Consider the following 18,317-nt stretch of genomic DNA (forward strand, 5'->3'; position numbering starts at 1 on the left):
CAGGTAATAGGAACTGAGAAACATATGCCTTCAGTGTGAGGGTGTATGTTAATATGACTGGGAGTTGTACTGTGTTTAATGTTTGCTGTGGTTGCAGGTGTCAGAGGCTTTAAATTCCTTAGTGCCCTTCTTTTCCTCTTACCTTGGCTTATCTTCTTTAAGTACTCCTGATCAGGGAGAGTCTGCATCTTTCAGCTCCTTCAGCTGTAATCTACTATTATACTGGAGTCTTGTCAGTGTGGTGGTAAGTTGTTGGGAAGCTGAAGTGTTCTGTAATGCTGTGATTAAATCTCAGTCTATTAGTGGCCTCTATCCCTGGCTTGTGACCTTCACAAGTGTTTTTCAGTTCCTTCTTGTTTTAGATGAGACAAGAAGTCTAGAAGAGGGTGGAATGGGAAAAATTCCCTTCCCTGGGGGAATAAGGCACTAGTGAAGTCTTTTTCCCTGGGTAGTGGGCTTTTGCTATGGAGAACTCTGAGTATATTTCCCAATGATTACTCTTTCTGTCCCCTGCCAGAGCAACACTAGGATCTTTCTCAAGTCTTTACTTTGAGAGCCTGTTGGGGTTTCTGGAAGAAAACCTATAAATGTGCAGGTGCTGTCTCATACTGCAGCCCCTAAGAGTTTCTCACTTTCAGGGCAGATCACATTCAGTACCTAGGAATTCATCAAAATATTATTTCTGTGTTTTTACCAGTTTATGATTCTAGCAGCTTCAGCTCTAAGTAAATTGATATATCATCTGCAGTTCTTTGTATTTACTTATCTCTCCAGATTTTAGGGTGGTGTTTTTCCCTGCAACCACAATTTTCTGATTGGTTCCAAAAAAGTTAATGATTTTCAGTTTGTTCAGCTTCTTAGTGTAAGGACAAGAATGGTGACTTCCAAGTTCTCTATGTGTAGGAGTTGAAACTGAAGGTTATTGGGATTTGATTTTTGTAATTTTTGAAGCAATTTCATTTTTTATGTTTCTTATCTTGTTGTATTCATTTATTCATGCTTTCACTGTTTCACTCATTCCTGTGATCCTTATTAGCTCTAACTCATGTGCTAGACATTTAGTAAGCTCTGCATGTGCACTGACAAAAAGTACTAATGTGAAAAGTATGTGCATGTGTCTATACACACATACACACACAGAGCAAAATTTAGTTTATAAATATCTCCATTATAATGATTATATCTATACATCTATCATCTATCTATCTATCTATCTATCTATCTATCTATCTACCTACATACCTACCTATCTCTCCAAAGAGGACATCACAGTTTGGAAACCAACAATTGGTTTAATATAGTTATGGTATAAAATGCTAGTTTAGGATATGAGTCTGAAAATAAGGTGGGTTTCATATGGCATGTTAAGGAATTTAGATTTATCTGCAGCACTGAAGTGCCATTAAACCTTTTCAAGATATGAGTTTAAAAATCAGTTTTTGAAAGTTATTTTGACTGAAGTTTTAAAGGTGGGGTCCAAGGCCAAAAATGAAGTATGTGATCAGTCCTTATTATCAGTGGAAAAGTTGGTGCAATTCAGTAAAGATAGAGAAAAGCTAAAAGTTTAATTTAAGAACTCCATAACCCTATATATAGATATGACCACTAAAATCTGGATATTTTAAGAATTAAGAATTAAGGTTTTTGTTTTGTTTTTTCCTTATCAGGGGAAGAGAACTGGAAAGCTGAGCTGGAGTTTGAAAGACAAGGTAACGTGGAGGAGGGAGACTCTTCTAGCTGTGTTCTCATGACCAGTTGCAGAAATATGGATTCTAGCATTTCCATATATTACTTTTCATAATGAATACATTTGCATAAATTTTACCTGCTCTTTAAAATGTTTTAATCTTCTCATTCTTCATTATTTTATATGGAAGGTGTTGGTGAGAGAGAAGTTTCTAATTTAATTTATTGATTATGGAATATGTACATGATGGTACAGTATTTTTCCTAGGGGTAGAGTAGGTACCAGCAGAGCATCAGTTGTAGATGTTAGAGTTGAATGGAGTAACTGACAAGAATTTAATTTGTTTCCTCTTGAAAAGAAAGTAGAGGGAGTTTTCCATCGCATAGCCCTGTTTATGTTACATTAGGACAAAGTATTTTTAAAATAAAAGTTGAGGAAAAGGATGGCTGTGCATTTGGACAGTCAAAGAAGTAGATTATGATCAATATTTGCCTTTTGTTGTTTAGCCAACTTTCTTTTTTATTATTATTATTATACTTTAAGTTTTAGGGTGCATGTGCACAACGTGCAGGTTTGTTACATATGTATACATGTGCCATGTTGGTGTGCTGCACCCATTAACTCGTCATTTAGAATGAGGTATATATATCTCCTAATGCTATCCCTCCCCCCTACCCCCACCCCACAACAGGCCCCGGTGTGTGATGTTCCCTTTCCTGTGTCCAAGTGTTCTCATTGTTCAATTCCCACCTATGAGTGAGAACATGCGGTGTTTGGTTTTTTGTCCTTGCGATAGTTTGCTGAGAATGATGGTTTCCAGCTTCATCCATGTCCCTACAAAGGACATGAACTCATCCTTTTTTATGGCTGCATAGTATTCCATGGTGTATATGTGCCACATTTTCTTAATCCAGTCTATCATTGTTGGACATTTGGGTTGGTTCCAAGTCTTTGTTATTGTGAATAGTGCCACAATAAACATATGTGTGCATGTGTCTTTATAGCAGCACGATTTATAATCCTTTGGGTATATACCTAGAAATGTGATGGCTAGGTTAAATGGTATTTCTAGTTCTAGATCCCTGAGGAATCGCCACACCGACTTCCACAATGGTTGAACTAGTTTACAGTCCCACCAACAGTGTAAAAGTGTTCCTATTTCTCCACATCCTCTCCAGCACCTGTTGTTTCGTGACTTTTTAATGATTGCCATTCTAACTGGTGTGAGATGGTATCTCATTGTGGTTTTGATTTGCATTTCTCTGATTAGCCAACTTTCAAATATAATTCTCATGTATGAAAGTACCAAGCTAGGTGGAGTAATGAAAAGGGGGTAGATTTTTCCTCTCCAAATTTCTTCTTAGGTAGCACTTTGGTGCCCATGTAATCTTGATGTCTAGAGGAAGTAGTGAAGAGAAGAAAGAATGGTTCAGAATTCTGTCTGCAGTGGTGGCAGTAGCATCTGTGTCTGTAGGCAGAAGTGCCAGCAGCAACATACAATCAACAGATCACAACAGCATTGTTGATGACAGTGGCACAGGAACTCCATGGAGGTGTTGGTGGTGGTGCAACCCAGTGTCTCATACACAAACTGGTGACTGTCCTACAGCAGTGGTGGCATCCAGTATTGCTACTGGCAGTGGTTTCAGAGCCCAAGGCAGTGGTGTTTTCTCCAGACTCACCTAATGGCATGATTCAACTGAAGTTTTAGTTACTTGGGTTCCACTTTGTTTTGTCCACTTTGAAACATGTTTCTTCAGCCTTCCTATTGAGTCTGTGAGATTTCTGAGATTCTTTAGTTAACAGAGCAGTTTAAGCAGAACTCAGACTAGAACAGATGGAAAGAGAATTTCAAAATAAAATCTCACTCAATAAAAATCCAGAACATATAGGTAAGAAAATGTTTTCATATATTCCCTGGTCATTCTTCTAATCTAGTTACCCTATGTTAATTTTTCAAATAACTTCTTCAGTTAATCACCTCCATAGTCATTATGAACCTTGAGCAGCAGAATATTAAATCATTCCAATTGTTTCCCCAGCCTTGATCAAGAACTGTGGTTCTCATTCAGCTTCCACAAGCCTGTTTTTGTAGGTTTTTGGATAGACAATATTTAGTACAATGTATTTGTGAACAATAAAATAAAATAAAAGATACACAGTAAGGTTTCAAGTATAACAGAAACGTAATAAATATTGTTCACTGTCAAAATCAGTGGGCTAAAGAAAAACTAAAACCCCAGACTTTAGAATACCTAAGGCACTTAGTGGTGGGGAATTATTTTAGTATATTTTAAACATCCAAAAGGCACTATTTTTTCAATTATGTGTTCTTCTCTTACAGATGTATTTCAAACTTCCCTTGAACTTTCTCCAGTAAGTATAATTGTGTGCTTGTCAACCCGGTCTTAGTCCTTGTCATTACAGGTTCAGCAGCTGCAAAGGTGAAATGTTTTGACAAATACTGAACGTCATCTATTTCATACTCTGGATCAGCATGGATGTTTTTTAGCTTCTTCAGATGGCTCTGTAATGGAGTTATATTTGGAAGTTTCCCAGTATGGTGCAAAAGCCTCATAGAGAGAGGAAGTTTATAAACTGCAGTTCTACGAGAAGAAGAAAGACCAGATGCTCATCCTGCATGACTCCTCCTTGAGCCTTTGTATTTTCCCAGCTAGACCTTTCAGGCTTCCTATTTATACATTTATCTTGAGTCTACTGAGTGGTGACAAAGATGCGAATTGGCCAGCACATTTTCACCCAGTGTAGAGAGAAGCCATTTAAAGACTGAGATAACATTTCAAGAAAACAATAAAACTTGACAATAAGGGAAGATGAGAAAAAAGGAGCATTTCTGACTGTGGTTCTAACATTCACAATGTTTCAATCTGTTTGTTTCACTGAAACGATGTTCTCCTGTTCCTGTTTGGCTTATTAAAAAATGTATAGGTTAAAAGATCTGTTAAAAATGGTCCATATCTGTAAAATTGTCTGGAAACTTCCACAGAAAGTTACAAGTTTTTTTCCTCTGGCTGCAAATGAAAAATAACATATGAAGATCTTTTTAAAAAATTTATTCTATTACTTCCAGTGTTATTTTATGACCCAGTTATATATCAATAAAATTAATAGGAAAATTATATCATATAACTTTTAAGAGTTGTTCGTTATTTGAACAGAGCAGTCAGCATTGGGAAGCTACCAGTTTAAGGAAAAAAAGTTACTTAAGGTTATTTCTTTAAATATATTATAGAGTGTATTACAGAGTGTTCCGTTACACTGACAGTTGTAGTGACATTTACAAATCCTAAAGTTAAATTATATCAGTTTTACCTATACATTTGGAGTGATCCATGAGACATTGATAGTTCATGGGTGATAAATTCTCTTCCTAATACTGTATGGAGCATATCAAGAGTCATCTCCTATTAACTTTATTCTCCTAATCAAAGAGTGAATTCTACTGTTTAACACTAAATCTAGCTATATGTGGAATTGAGATATTTTTATTAGATTATTTGTTATGTAGGTTAGTAGCACTTATTATTTGCCAAGCATTACTCTAAGCATTTCGTATATGTAACTACATATAATAGAGTATTTTATATATATAACTATATATAATAGAGTATTTTATATATATAACTATATATAATAGAGTATTTTATATATATAACTATATATAATAGAGTATTTTTTATATATAACTATATATAATAGAGTATTTTATATATATAACTATATATAATAGAGTATTTTTTATATATAACTATATATAATAGAGTATTTTATATATATAACTATATATAATAGAGTATTTTATATATATAACTATATATGAGTTATATTTCTATAATCAGTTTGCTTCTCACAACAACTCTAGAAAATAGGTCTGTAACTATTCTCATTTTACAGATGTGAAAATTGAGGCAAAGAAGTGAAGCAATGTCGCTAAATTTACAAAGTAAGTGGCAAAGAAAGGATCTGAATCCAGGCTGTTTCCAGAATCTGTATTCTTAACCACTATACTTCATTGCCTCCAGTTTTTGAAAATTAGCCTTAAGATAATTTTATTCAGTCTTCATGTGTTTCAAATATAATGTCATGTTTTTGTCCAAGAATATTATTTGTTTGTTTTAATCTCAACTTACATCTATACCCAATGCTAGTTTTGTGACATTACACTTCCCTTTAATGGAAGGTACAATATAGCAAAGACAATGTCCAACCCTAGGGATATTAATGCAGAGGACCAATATGTCAATTAGGAGGGTGCATATCTATGAGTGACAAAAAGCCAAAAGTGATAGTGAATTAAGCAAGATGTTTATTTCTCTCTTATGAAAAAGATGACTGGAGGTTGGAAGTTCAGGTCTGGTGGAAAAAATCAGTTTCACAAAATCATCAGGGACCCAAATTCCTTCTAGGCTGCCACTTTGCTTTCCACAGCACTTGGCTTCCATTGCATGGCTCAGGATGTTATCCCAGTTCCAGCCATCACAGGTAAAAGGAGGAAGGGTTGAAAAAGGGCAATTAAAGGCGTTTCCCAGAAGTAATACATTCTACTTCTGCTTGCATCCCATGAATTATAAATTAGTAACAGGCAAACATCTAGATTCAAGGAAGGTTGGTTATGCATTTATTTACACAGTCATGTGCCCATCTAAAATCGGGGGTTCTCTTCTAGGAGAGAAAGGGTGAGCAGAGAGCAGGTTTAAAGGGACATCTAGTCATTTCTGCTACATCCAGGACCTAACTCTTAGTTTCCATTTGTAACTTGGAAAATGGTGAATTCTATAAACTTCTCTAATTGTTAAATTTCATAACTTAACATTTTATTCTCTTAAACATAGTCGATTCCTTTGGTTATATTTTTCCAACCTCCTTCTTCATAAATCCTTGTGCAGTTGAAAGATAATTCAAGGCACAAATCGTCACTACTTACCATTATCGAACAAAGACTTTTCCCTCCCAAATGCTACTAGACTCCTATCATTTACCCTGCCACTCTGCTTTTGAATTGGAGGAAATTTTACAGTTCATAAAATACTTTTTGCCTCCTCTTCTTACCTGAATCTAACATTGCCATGGTCTCTTTATGCCTTGTAAGAAAGTGAACTTAATCAACAAATGATGTGTTTATTCTGACTGCTCCACTGACCAGTTTGTTTCCCCATCTCTCTCTCCCTCTCCTCAGGCGTCCCTATCCCCTGAGACACAGCAATACTAAGATAAAGCCACATGATAACCCTACAATGGCCTCTAAGTGTTCAAGTGAATGGAAGAGTTATTTATCTCATTTTACACCCAAAACTAGAAATAATAAAACTTAGTGAGGAAGAGATATTTAAAGCTGAGATAGGTCAAAGCTTGGCCTCTTGTGCAAACCAGTTAGCCAAGCTGTGAATGCAAAAGGCAAGTTCTTGAAGGAAATTAAAAGCACTACTTCAGTGAACACACAAATGACAAGAATGCAAAACAGCCTTATTGCTGCTAAGGAGAAAGTTTGAGTGGTCTGGATAGAAGATCAACCAGCCATAATATTCCCTTAAGCCAAAGCCCAAAGCGCAGCAAGACCCTAACTCTCTTCAATTCTCTGAAGTCTGAGAGAGGTGAGGAAGCTGCAGGAGGAAATTTTGAAGCTAACAGAAATTGATTAATAATGGTTAAGGAAAGAATTTATTTCCACAACACAAACGTGTAAGGTGAAGGAGCAAGTGCTGATATAGAAGCTGCAACAAGTTATCCAGAAGATCTAGCTAAGATAATTGACAAAGGTGACTACACTAAGCAATACATTATCAATGTAGATGAAATAGCCTTACTTTGGAAGAAGATGCCATCTAGACATTCTAGGACTCTCTAGCTAGAGAGGAGAAGTTAATGCCCGGGTTCAAAACATCAAAGCACATCTGACTTTCTTGTTAGGAGCTAATGCAGCCAGTGACTTGAGGTTGAAGCCAGTGCTCATTTACCATTGTAAAAATCCTAGAACTCTTAAAATTATGCTAAATCTACTCTGCCTGTACTGTATAAATGGAACAACAAAGCCTGGATAACAGCTTAAAGAGTGGTTTCCTGAATGTTTTAAGCCCACCGTTGAGAACTACTTCTCTTCAAAATATTACTACTAACTGACAGTGTACACAATCACCCAAGAGCTCCGGTAAAGATGTACAGAGAGATTAATGTTGTTTCCACGTCTGCTAACACAACATCCATTCTGCAATACAGGGATCAAGGAGTAGTTTTGACTTTCAAGAGTTATTATTTAAGAAATATATTTTGTAAGGGTATACCTGCCACAGATAAGTGATTTATCTGATAGATCTAAACAGTCTACTGAAAATCTTCTGGAAGCAATCAGGCAAGAGAAAGAAAGAGAGCGCATCCAAATAGGGAGAGAGGAAGTAAAATATCCCTGTTTGGAGACAACATGATTCTATATCTAGAAAACACCATCATCTCCACCCAAAAGCTCCTTCAGTTGATAAACAACTTTAGCAAAGTATCAGGATACAAAATCAATATACAAAAATCATTAGTATCCCTATACACCAACATCAACCAAGCTGAGAGCCAAATCAGGAATGCAGTCCCATTCACAATTGCCACAAAAAGAATAAAATACCTAGGAATACGACTAACTAGAGAGGTAAAAGATCTCTACAAGGAGAATGACAAAACACTGCTCAAAGAAATCAGAGATGACACAAACAAATTGAATAGCATCCCACGCACATGAATAGGAAGAATCAATATCATTAAAATGGACATACTGCCCAAAGCAATTTACGAATTCAATGCTATTCCTATCAAACTACCAATAACATTCTTCAAATAAGTAGAGAAAACTATTTTAAAATCCATATGGAACCCAAAAAGAGCCTGAATAGCCAAGACAATCTTGAGCAAAAAGAACAAAGGTGGAGCTGTCATGTTACCTGACATCAAACTATTCTACAGGGCTACAGTAACAAAAATATCAAGGTATTGGTAGAAAAACAGACACATAGACCAATGGAACAGAAAAGAGAACCCAGAAATAAGGCCACACCCCTATGACCAACTGATCTTGGACAAAGCTGAAAAAAAACACGCAATGGGGAAAGGACTCCTTCTTCAGTAAACGGTGCTAGGATAACTGGCTAGCCATGTGGTTTCTTGAGATGGAATCTACTCCTGGTGAAGATACTGTGAACTTTGTTGAAATGGCAACAAAAAATCTAGAATATTACATCATTGTAGGTGATAAGGCAGTGGCAGCGTTTCAGGATTGACTTCACTTTTGAAAAAAAATTCTACTGTGAATAAAATGCTGTCATACAGCATCGCATGGTACAGAAAAATCTTTTGTTAAAGGAAAAGTCAATTGATCTGGCAAACTTCATTGTGTCATTTTAAGAAATTGCCACGCCAATCCAGTCTTCAGCAACCCCCATCCCGATCAGTCACCAGCCATCAACATCCAGGCAAGGCCCTCCACCAGCAAAAAGATTGCAACTCACCAAAAGCTCAGATGATTGTTACCATTTTTTTAGAAATAAAGTATTTTAAATTTAAGTACATACATTCTTTTTTTGGACATAAGTTATTCACACTTAACAGATTACAGAATAATGTAAACATAACTTCTATGTGCACTGGGAAACCAAAAATTTTGTGTGACTTGCTTTATTGTGATATTTGCTTTATTGTGGTTTTCTGTATCTGAACTCACATTATCTGTGAGAGATGCCTGTATAGGTCTTGATAAAAATGCAGTTTCAACTAAGTTTGAGAAGTTGCATGCTCTACCTTGTACATCAGTAAAATCCTCATTTGTTCATTAAGAAAAGGACTTAGTTCTGCAAATCTTAAAACCATAGACTGTCAGAAACTTTGATGTTTGATGCCAATTCACTAAGAATGGGACAGTCTACTCTTGCTTGAATGATATGAGTCCCTAGTGCATAGAGGCAGTCTTGCAGAGTTCCAGATAAGTGATTTATGGACAGAGCATTTCATATTTATCTCACCATTGTGTTTTCCACAGAACCATAGACTTGAACCTGCCTTTCAGTAAAAGACTGAAATTAACCTCTTTACATACAGATCTGCTTTATTTTAAGCCAAATACTGCCTAATATAATGATCTAAACTCCTCACTCTTCCATCACCTTCCCCTCCCCCTATTCCTATAAGAACCTGATAGAGTTCTTTGTTGGGGAGAGGTATTCTAAGTTTCTTTTTCTGTGCTCTCATTTATTGCAACATGTAAATAGACCCTAATTTTTTGAGCTACAGTTTTGTCCCCGAGAACCCGTAATAGACAGGCTTTTTAATGCCCTATCATGATGCTGAAATTCTGAGGTCAATAGATGTTATATTTTCTGAGCTGGTCCTATTTAGTTAGTCTACGACCCCAAGGAGTTAAAGCTAACCATCCAGCAAGTCCCAGTGTGAGTAAATGTATCCAGACAAAAATCATAAGTATGGAGAGTGGGGAGTGCTACCGTCAGCCCTTAGAATTTGGAATTATACAGATAAGTTTCTATCTTGGCTCCAGCCATTTAAATTACGTGCAATTGGTTATTATTTTTCCCTTTATTTTTCTCTTCTATAAAGTGGAAAGTATTAATACTTACTCACTGCATTGTCGTGAGGATAAAATGCAATTTATTTATTATAGACTTGGCACATGGTACACTCTCAATGAGTGCTAGGTGGGTTTTATTTTTTGGTGGTGTGTGCTTCATCTACAATGAAAGATAAATAAGGTCAAATCTCCACATTTCCACTTATAAATTTTTTTAATCTTAGGTAAGTTACTTTATCTCACTTTGCCTCATATGCAAAAAGGGAATAAGAAGAGAAATCTGACAAAGTTGTGTTATTAAGTGTGATAACATACTGAACATGTCCAGTATAGTATCTGGTAAGTAGCAGACATTTTATTAATGCTCGTTTTCTTTTTTCCCTATACTTCTTTTCCGATTATGCTTTGAAAAATATAATTGAAAGAAGTACAATTTGAAGAGGACAGTATTTCATTTAACATGTGTCTTAGTCTGTTTGTGCTACTGTAACAAAAAAATAACACAGTCTGGATATTTATAAGGAACATAACTTTATTTCCTATAGTACTGGAGGCTGGGAAGTCCAAGATGAAGGCACCAGCATGTTTAGTGGTCTGGTAAGGGCTTTTTCCATTGATGGCATCTTCTGCAGGCAGCATCCTCACATGATAGAAGGGGGAAGGGCAATAAAAAAGAGGGATTCTGCCTCTCCTCATGGCAGAAGAGATAGATGGAATGGCCAGTGGAACTTTAGGGTTCTCCCTTCGATCTCTTTTATAAGGTAACTAATTTCAATAAGGGCTCCACCATCATGACTTAATTATCTCCTAAAGGCCCCAGCTCTTAATACTATCACATTCAGGATTATGTATCAACATATGAATTTTAGGGGATATATTCAGATTATAGCAATATCCATCTGTTATATGGAAGTTGAGCTCTAGATAATAGGGTTTTCTCCTTGCTCACGTCCACATAGTATGCCTCTACCTACTGTCTACAGCAGTGATTTTTCCTATAGATGAGCAGTCATATGGATGGAACCCTTGCTGAAAGTGTTTCTGAGTCTTCTGATAACCGCATTTATGTGTGTGGGGGGGTGTAGGTAGATGTGTTAGGGGCGGCAGTTGTGCTGATAGTCTCCTTTGCATTCCAGATATCAACTTAATCTTAATTCCCCCAAAGTGAGAAGAGAAAAATTAGCCATTAGAAATCTTTCAGCAGTTTATATTTCAAGAGTTCTGGTAATAAATATAAATAGCAAAGTAGAAGACTAAACACAGTGGCCGATTAAAAATATTTTTGCTCTTTGCATTGGTTAGAATTTTAGGTTCTTACCTAGGATGTCCATGTGGATGTTTTCTTTTTCTTTTTAGATCCTTTGCTGCATGTATTCTGCCTTCCCTATTTCCAGGGACCTAAGACCCCTCACTCAATTAATAAAGGTCCAAGTGTACTGTTTTGTCATCTGTATTACATACACTTTTACTTGTCATATTTTCTGTGACTCAAAGGCATTCATGTGTATAAGTGTGTATATATGTGTATAAATCTATTAAACATAGCTTGAAATTAAAATTAGTTATTATAAATCCTTCTCTTATGAGATTTATTTTAAAAGTTGGAGCAAAGGTATCAACATCCTTCTTGAAAACAGAAATCTTATCTATTTTTGTGCCTGAATGCTTACTTTCCATTCTTAGATTTCTTTGTTTTGTTTTGCTTTGCTTTTTTTTTAAACTAAGTAAAAAGCAGGAGAACAAACCAACCAACAAAGACATAAGCTTCTGAATCACTTTAGGTCTTTTATTCCCAATTTGTGGAGGCAGTTCTGATTCCAAGGTATCTTTTAGAGACCAAAGAAATTGAGAATAACATGAGAAAAACTTTGGGTATATCACTATATATTATAAAGCTGCCACTCTGATTCAAAATAATAGATGGGGCCTTCAAGCAAGGTTTCATGAGACTAACACACAAAGCAGAGAGAGTTTAGTTTATGAAACATCTCCATTTTATATTATAGCTTATGTGATATTTTCCAAGGAGCCATTCTTAATGAGCCCATAGATTCTAGGAATCTGTAAGTAATTCTTAACCAGGAACATGCTGGAGAAGAAACTGAACATTACAGGTGCCTTTGAGAGGATGGTATCTCACCCCCTAGCAATGCAGTTCAATAATTAGAACAAAATCTATTCAATAAAATTGGCCACTTAGAGGCCTCAGGAGGTGCAAATATGTGTACTAAGAGCAAAGTAGACATGTTCTCTGTAATATTGCCTCAAGAAGTCCAAAAAAGTTCTCCCCTCTGTGGACTGAAGCTAAAACACGAGAAGGGACTATGCCTCACTCGTCCCCACTCCAAAAATCTATACCTTAGCTTGGAAATAGTCTGTTCTATGAAAAACATGACATAGCTGTCACAGTTTCACTGTTCACAGTGCAGACTTATTGAACATTCTTGATCTGTTCTTGGTGCTGAGACAATACAAACAGTCATGAATGATGCAAGATTCAGAATGATGTTGTCCCGCGACTTTTGTGTAGCTTCAAGTTTGCTGGCCTTTAATTTCTGCTGCCATAGAAACTGCCCTGAATAGCACAGACTCTCAGTGTTTTCCCGCAGGCAGAGTGACAACATATCTAAGGAGAGTGATACTGTCCCTATTACCATCAATCAATATTTATTGAACTCCAGCAGCCTGTCTTGAGCCACATTAGGAGCTCTGTGCTGAGGCTTGCCCCCAGCTTGTGCATGGTTGACCTGAGACCCAGGCGGTCAGACAGGTGAAATGAAGTGGCTCCAGAATATGGCACAGAATTAAGGCTATAAATTCTGCAGAATTAGAGCTTTAGTGACTGAAGCAGTTAGGTCTTGGTGAAAATCTAAAAACACTAAATGTCAAGGTACGAACCAAACAAATTTAGGTCTCATCAGAAATAGCAACACTGGAATTATGTACTTTTAGTGTACATGTGTTTGGCAGCTTCCTCTTTTGTTAATGTTCCTTACTGTGTTTTCTACTGTTTGATATTTTAGATTTCTATTCTACGAATATCCTTTTGAATGTCTGGAGCCTTTGTTATTTACCAAGTGTTTTACAGAACCTCTCAACTTGAAGCATCTACAAGTCAGGGTAAAGTTTCTGGATCAACTCCTTCTGTCGAGATTCATGTGTTAATTATGAATTGTGTCTTAATTATGATTCTGTCATAAGTCCTCTCCCCACATCTTTACGCTCTATTTCTGGATGTGGCCTGATTCTTGGAACAAAGTATCCCTCAGCAGCCTCAAATGTGGCTTTAGTCATTCTAAAGTTTTTCCTTCTCTGAACTTATATCTCAGCTCTTGCATTTCACAACTCTTGGTTCTCTTGCTTTTTTTCTGTTTCTTCTCCCATGAAAAAATGAAAATTCAAGTAAAAGAGCATCAAAACCCAGCATTATGCTCTGCCCATTTACTGTTTCTCTTGTGTAGAATTTTCTTTCCTTTACTAATGTTATCTGTTTGGTCCTGACTTTTCTGATTCTGTGAGTTAGTTAAATTGCTTCCTCCCCAGTGACGCTTTATCCCATTTCTAATATCTAGTTACTTACTTCCTCCCTTTTTCTGCTATACTTAAAAATATTCAATTATAGCATTTAATCCATTGTATTATATTATTTATATATTATTGTATTATATTATTTAAATATTATCTGACTGCATTTTCCTGAGAGCTCCTTCTTTGAAATGCCTATATCTAGATCATTTATCCTGAAATCTGCTTTAAGCTCAGTGACTGGTATCAATACAGATATGTTTATTGAAATTAATGAACTGATAAAATATAGGATTTAACGAAGAAAACAAACCAACTTTCTCCAACCTTACTGTTTGTTCTTTTAGAGTAATGTACTACCTTACATCTATAATCTATTAGAGGTTAGAAACTGGATCCAAAATATCACTGTTGTTGACCTTATATGTCAGTATATGATACATACCCAACCAATATTAGTTTATATTAGGTCATATTACGTCAGTTTATAATGTTAAAATTGTTAAACATTCACAAAATAATGCCTGGATCCACCAAATGATTCAATGGCCCCAATTCTTGGCAGCAAATAGTGACATTAGCAGAAACTATGAAATACCACTGTTGTATCCAGAAAGCTTGATTGCAAATATCATACCACTGCGTTTTAGTTTTTGTGGAGATATGAAGGTTTTGGCAATGGAGTAGAAGAGTTGATATTTTGAGGCATTCTGCTAGCATATGAAGGACTAAAAGCTTAGCTCATGGTGAGGTTTTTTGTTGTTGTTTTACCTAGTCCTGTTTCTCATTTTCCACATGGAGAAATCTAAAAAAAACCAGGATTGTACATGTGTTCATCTATGGAAACTGTGTTGTTAACATTTTAATGACATTATCACGTTATCTGCTACAATTTTTTTTTTGGCATAGTCACCATTTCATTCTGAGTAGAACAGATAAGGTAGACAGCTTGAAGATTTTTTTTTTTCTATTTGAAAATTACATATATTTTTTTCAGGTTGGGATTGTTTGAACCAGAGCCAGACAACATAGAAAAAGACACCACCTTCTTCCACGTAGGTTGGCACTTAGTAAGTCAAATAGGTAGCACTGTTTCAAGGATGGATTGGGCAATGTAGTAAAAAGACATAGCTTTTCAAAACGTCTTATATGTCTTGACTGTGATTTCATCATTTATTGTGAAGTGTTGTGATACTCTTACATAGCTCTCTTATGCTCTTCAAATGTAAAACCTGGGACATTTCAAAGTTAAATAAGAATGGGAAGTTATTTGCCATTTTGGCTTATTTGCACCATTTTTGTCCTTCACCTATATAAGTCAACATATTAAATAGATTGCTGATAAGAAACAAAGCTAAAAACCAGGGAGAAAATCAGACTTAGATATTAAACCTGAGTTTCTAATCTGTTGCCTAGTTACTGAGCCATGCTGTTTCCATAGTATATTTGTGTCACAATCATTAGCTCTGGCATTTACATTTGTAAGCTTATCTTTGTTTTCTTCATTTTTCATAGTAGTGCCAAGATATGAAGATTATTGCATTAGACTCAAATGATATCAAGCTCCTGAAATTTTCACTCTTTGTTTAAAAAAAATCCTAAAGTCATTCTAAAAAATGTTTTAGCAAAATTTGTAAATAGAGAAATAATGTTTCCCATGATGCAATTTTAGATCCTAAATGAGAGGTAACATTTAAAATATGGCTATTATTGTCAATATACAAATATATAGTCTTTCAGGCCATTATATCTTCTTGTTAAATGTCTTTAGGCACTTTGAAATATATATTTTCTGAATGACCATATTTTTGAACATGTTGAAAGCACTCATCACCATATTTTACCAATAGGTTCCACTATATTTTCTTGCCATGAAGACCCAGCTGCTTCTTTCTCTGAAACCTGCCAGAAGATTCATTATGGAGTCTTTCTTTTAATGCCTTTGTTTTCTTTCTTTCAGTTACATAATTCTGTAACAACTGCCATCCTTCTGTTACCCTAAGGTGGTATTAAGAATTTGATGATTTGAACAACGTACTGTTTTCTCCTCCCCTATCTACTGTTTTCTATAATGATTACTAAGCAAGAATATTTACATTTCAGGAAAGAAGAATTAATGAAAAATTAAGCACATAAGCCAAAAGGGGGAAAATATGACAGTTGCACAAAGAGGATACTAAAAGCCCATTATCATCTTGCTGTGACTAGTAACCAATCATTGTGATTGACAGAGGGGAAAAGAAAAGTCTACCATGGCCAGTTTTCAACTATAAAAATAAAAGCAATTAAGAAAATTCTACATAGAACATTTTCTCTAAAATCTCAATAAATTTTAATGAAATTTATCATAAAGATAATTTCAGCCAAAGCTTAAAAGTATGAATAATCCTTCATTCAATCAACAAATGCTCAAGAATGCCTACTATGTGTCAGGAATTGTCTTAGATATTGAGTATACAGTACTGAGTGGATGGACACAGTCTTTGACCTCATAAAGCTTAGCATATAGCTATATTTGATATTATATGATGATTTTTATGCCTTTGTCAGTGTTTAGGTTTTCAGTTGCCATTTTTAAAGAGAATTGGAGTCTAAAAAGGGAAGGGAACATTGACCTACCTCCAATTCACCCATCTTCGATTTTCCAAGAATCTCTTTTAATCCCTCCTTTATACAAAATAGGGTTTCCTGTGTCTTCTTCAGCAAAGTATTTCTTCTGTATTTAATAAATGAAAATAAAAAAGAAACCTGGAAAAAATAAATAAGAAAAGACTAGTCACATTTACATTAAGTATAATACCGACATGCTAGTGATGAGTGTGTTTTCATTGGCCTCTGCTTTAAACTCCTAATAATCAAGGTTATTGTTACTACCTTTCTGAAACAGAGAAAGGAGTCCCTCCTTCCATTCTTTTTTCTAACAATCATTCTGCTGCTATGCAAATTAACAAATTTATAGCCAAATAAGCAAATAAAGAAAAATGATAATAAAATCACACACAGGTATTTGTTTGTCTCATGATGTTTACCTCTATTATTCATCAAAATATTAAAAGAAATACCTGCCCTTAAGACATTCTTAATCTAATTGTGAATTATAATATATATACTATAAAGATACAGAATCCCCAGATGATCTGTATCAGGAGAAAAGATGTCAATGTCAATTAATTTGGGTTACTGTGGTCAGGGAATACCTCACTGAAGACATGAAATGTAACCTGATTCTTAAGGGCTAGATAAAAATAAAACTGCTGAATCTTTGAAGATAATAAAATTAGTTAGAAACAAGGTATAAGAATTCACAATGTTGTCCAAGAGCAGTGCAGTAGCTCCCCCCTTATCCACAGTTTCACTTTCTGTAGTTTATCAGCAGCCAACCGTGGTCTAAAAATATTAAACAGAAAAGTTCAGAAATAATTTATAAGTTTTCAATTGCATACTGTTTTGAGTAGCATGACATCGCGTCTTCCTACTTTGTTCTACCCGGGATGTGAATCATCCCTTGGTTCAGTGTATTCATGCTGTCTACACTGCTTGGCCACTAGTCACTTAGTAGCTGTCTAGATGATCAGATCGACTGTCACAATATTGTAGTGTTTGTGTTCAAGTCACCTTTATTTGATTTAATTATGTCCCCAAAGTGTAAGAATAGCGATGCTGGCATATTGTTGTCACTGTTCTGTTTTATTATTTATTATTGTTTTTAATATCTTACTGTGCCTAATTTATAAATTAAACTTTATCATAAGTATGTATATATTGGTATTGGATTTAATATGATCCATGATTTCAAGCATCCACTGGGGGTCCTGAAATGTATCTCTCATGATTAAGGGGAGACTACTGTAAAAAGAACAAGAAAAATAATGTAATTATACTGAATTGTTTGACTCAATATAATAAAGTAAAAGCTGATTTTGATTAAAAAAAAGAATAGTCTAGTATACGATGGGTGGTAGGAATTGGAATTGAGTGTAGACATCACTTTATAGTTGCTATTGAACTTAAACCTATAGATAACAGAGAATTGGTGAAAGTTGTTGAAAAGAAAACGATGAATGAAAGTGACTTCAGCTCTATAAGATAAATTAGCATATAGCTACACTAAAGGCTAGGGACAACATAGGGAAGTATAACAATAGTTAGGTTGAAGATAATAAATCCAGCATAGTGTTAGTAGTAGTAGAAATAACATATGGGTTTGGGAGATGTTAGGAAAGAAAAAATGACTGTACTTGGCTAATTTGATAAAGGATAAAGTTTGAAACTGATCAACTGAGCAATATTGAGGATTTACTCAATCAACTAGAAGAAAATAGTAAAACTGCAGTGATCCATTACTTCCTTTCAACAGCTTGTTTCTTTGATGGAATAGTAGAAATAACATCATAGGATAAGAATTATGTTAATTAACATCTCTTTAGCCCTTTCCTGTTTTCTTTACATATTAGTTTCTTTATCACCTGCTTCTTAACACAATACATAAGAGTTGGTAAGCTCTACCAAGATTAACATTATTCTTCT

This window comes from Pongo pygmaeus, chromosome 17, assembly GCF_028885625.2.
Source record: "Pongo pygmaeus isolate AG05252 chromosome 17, NHGRI_mPonPyg2-v2.0_pri, whole genome shotgun sequence".
NCBI classification, from domain to species: domain Eukaryota; kingdom Metazoa; phylum Chordata; class Mammalia; order Primates; family Hominidae; genus Pongo; species Pongo pygmaeus.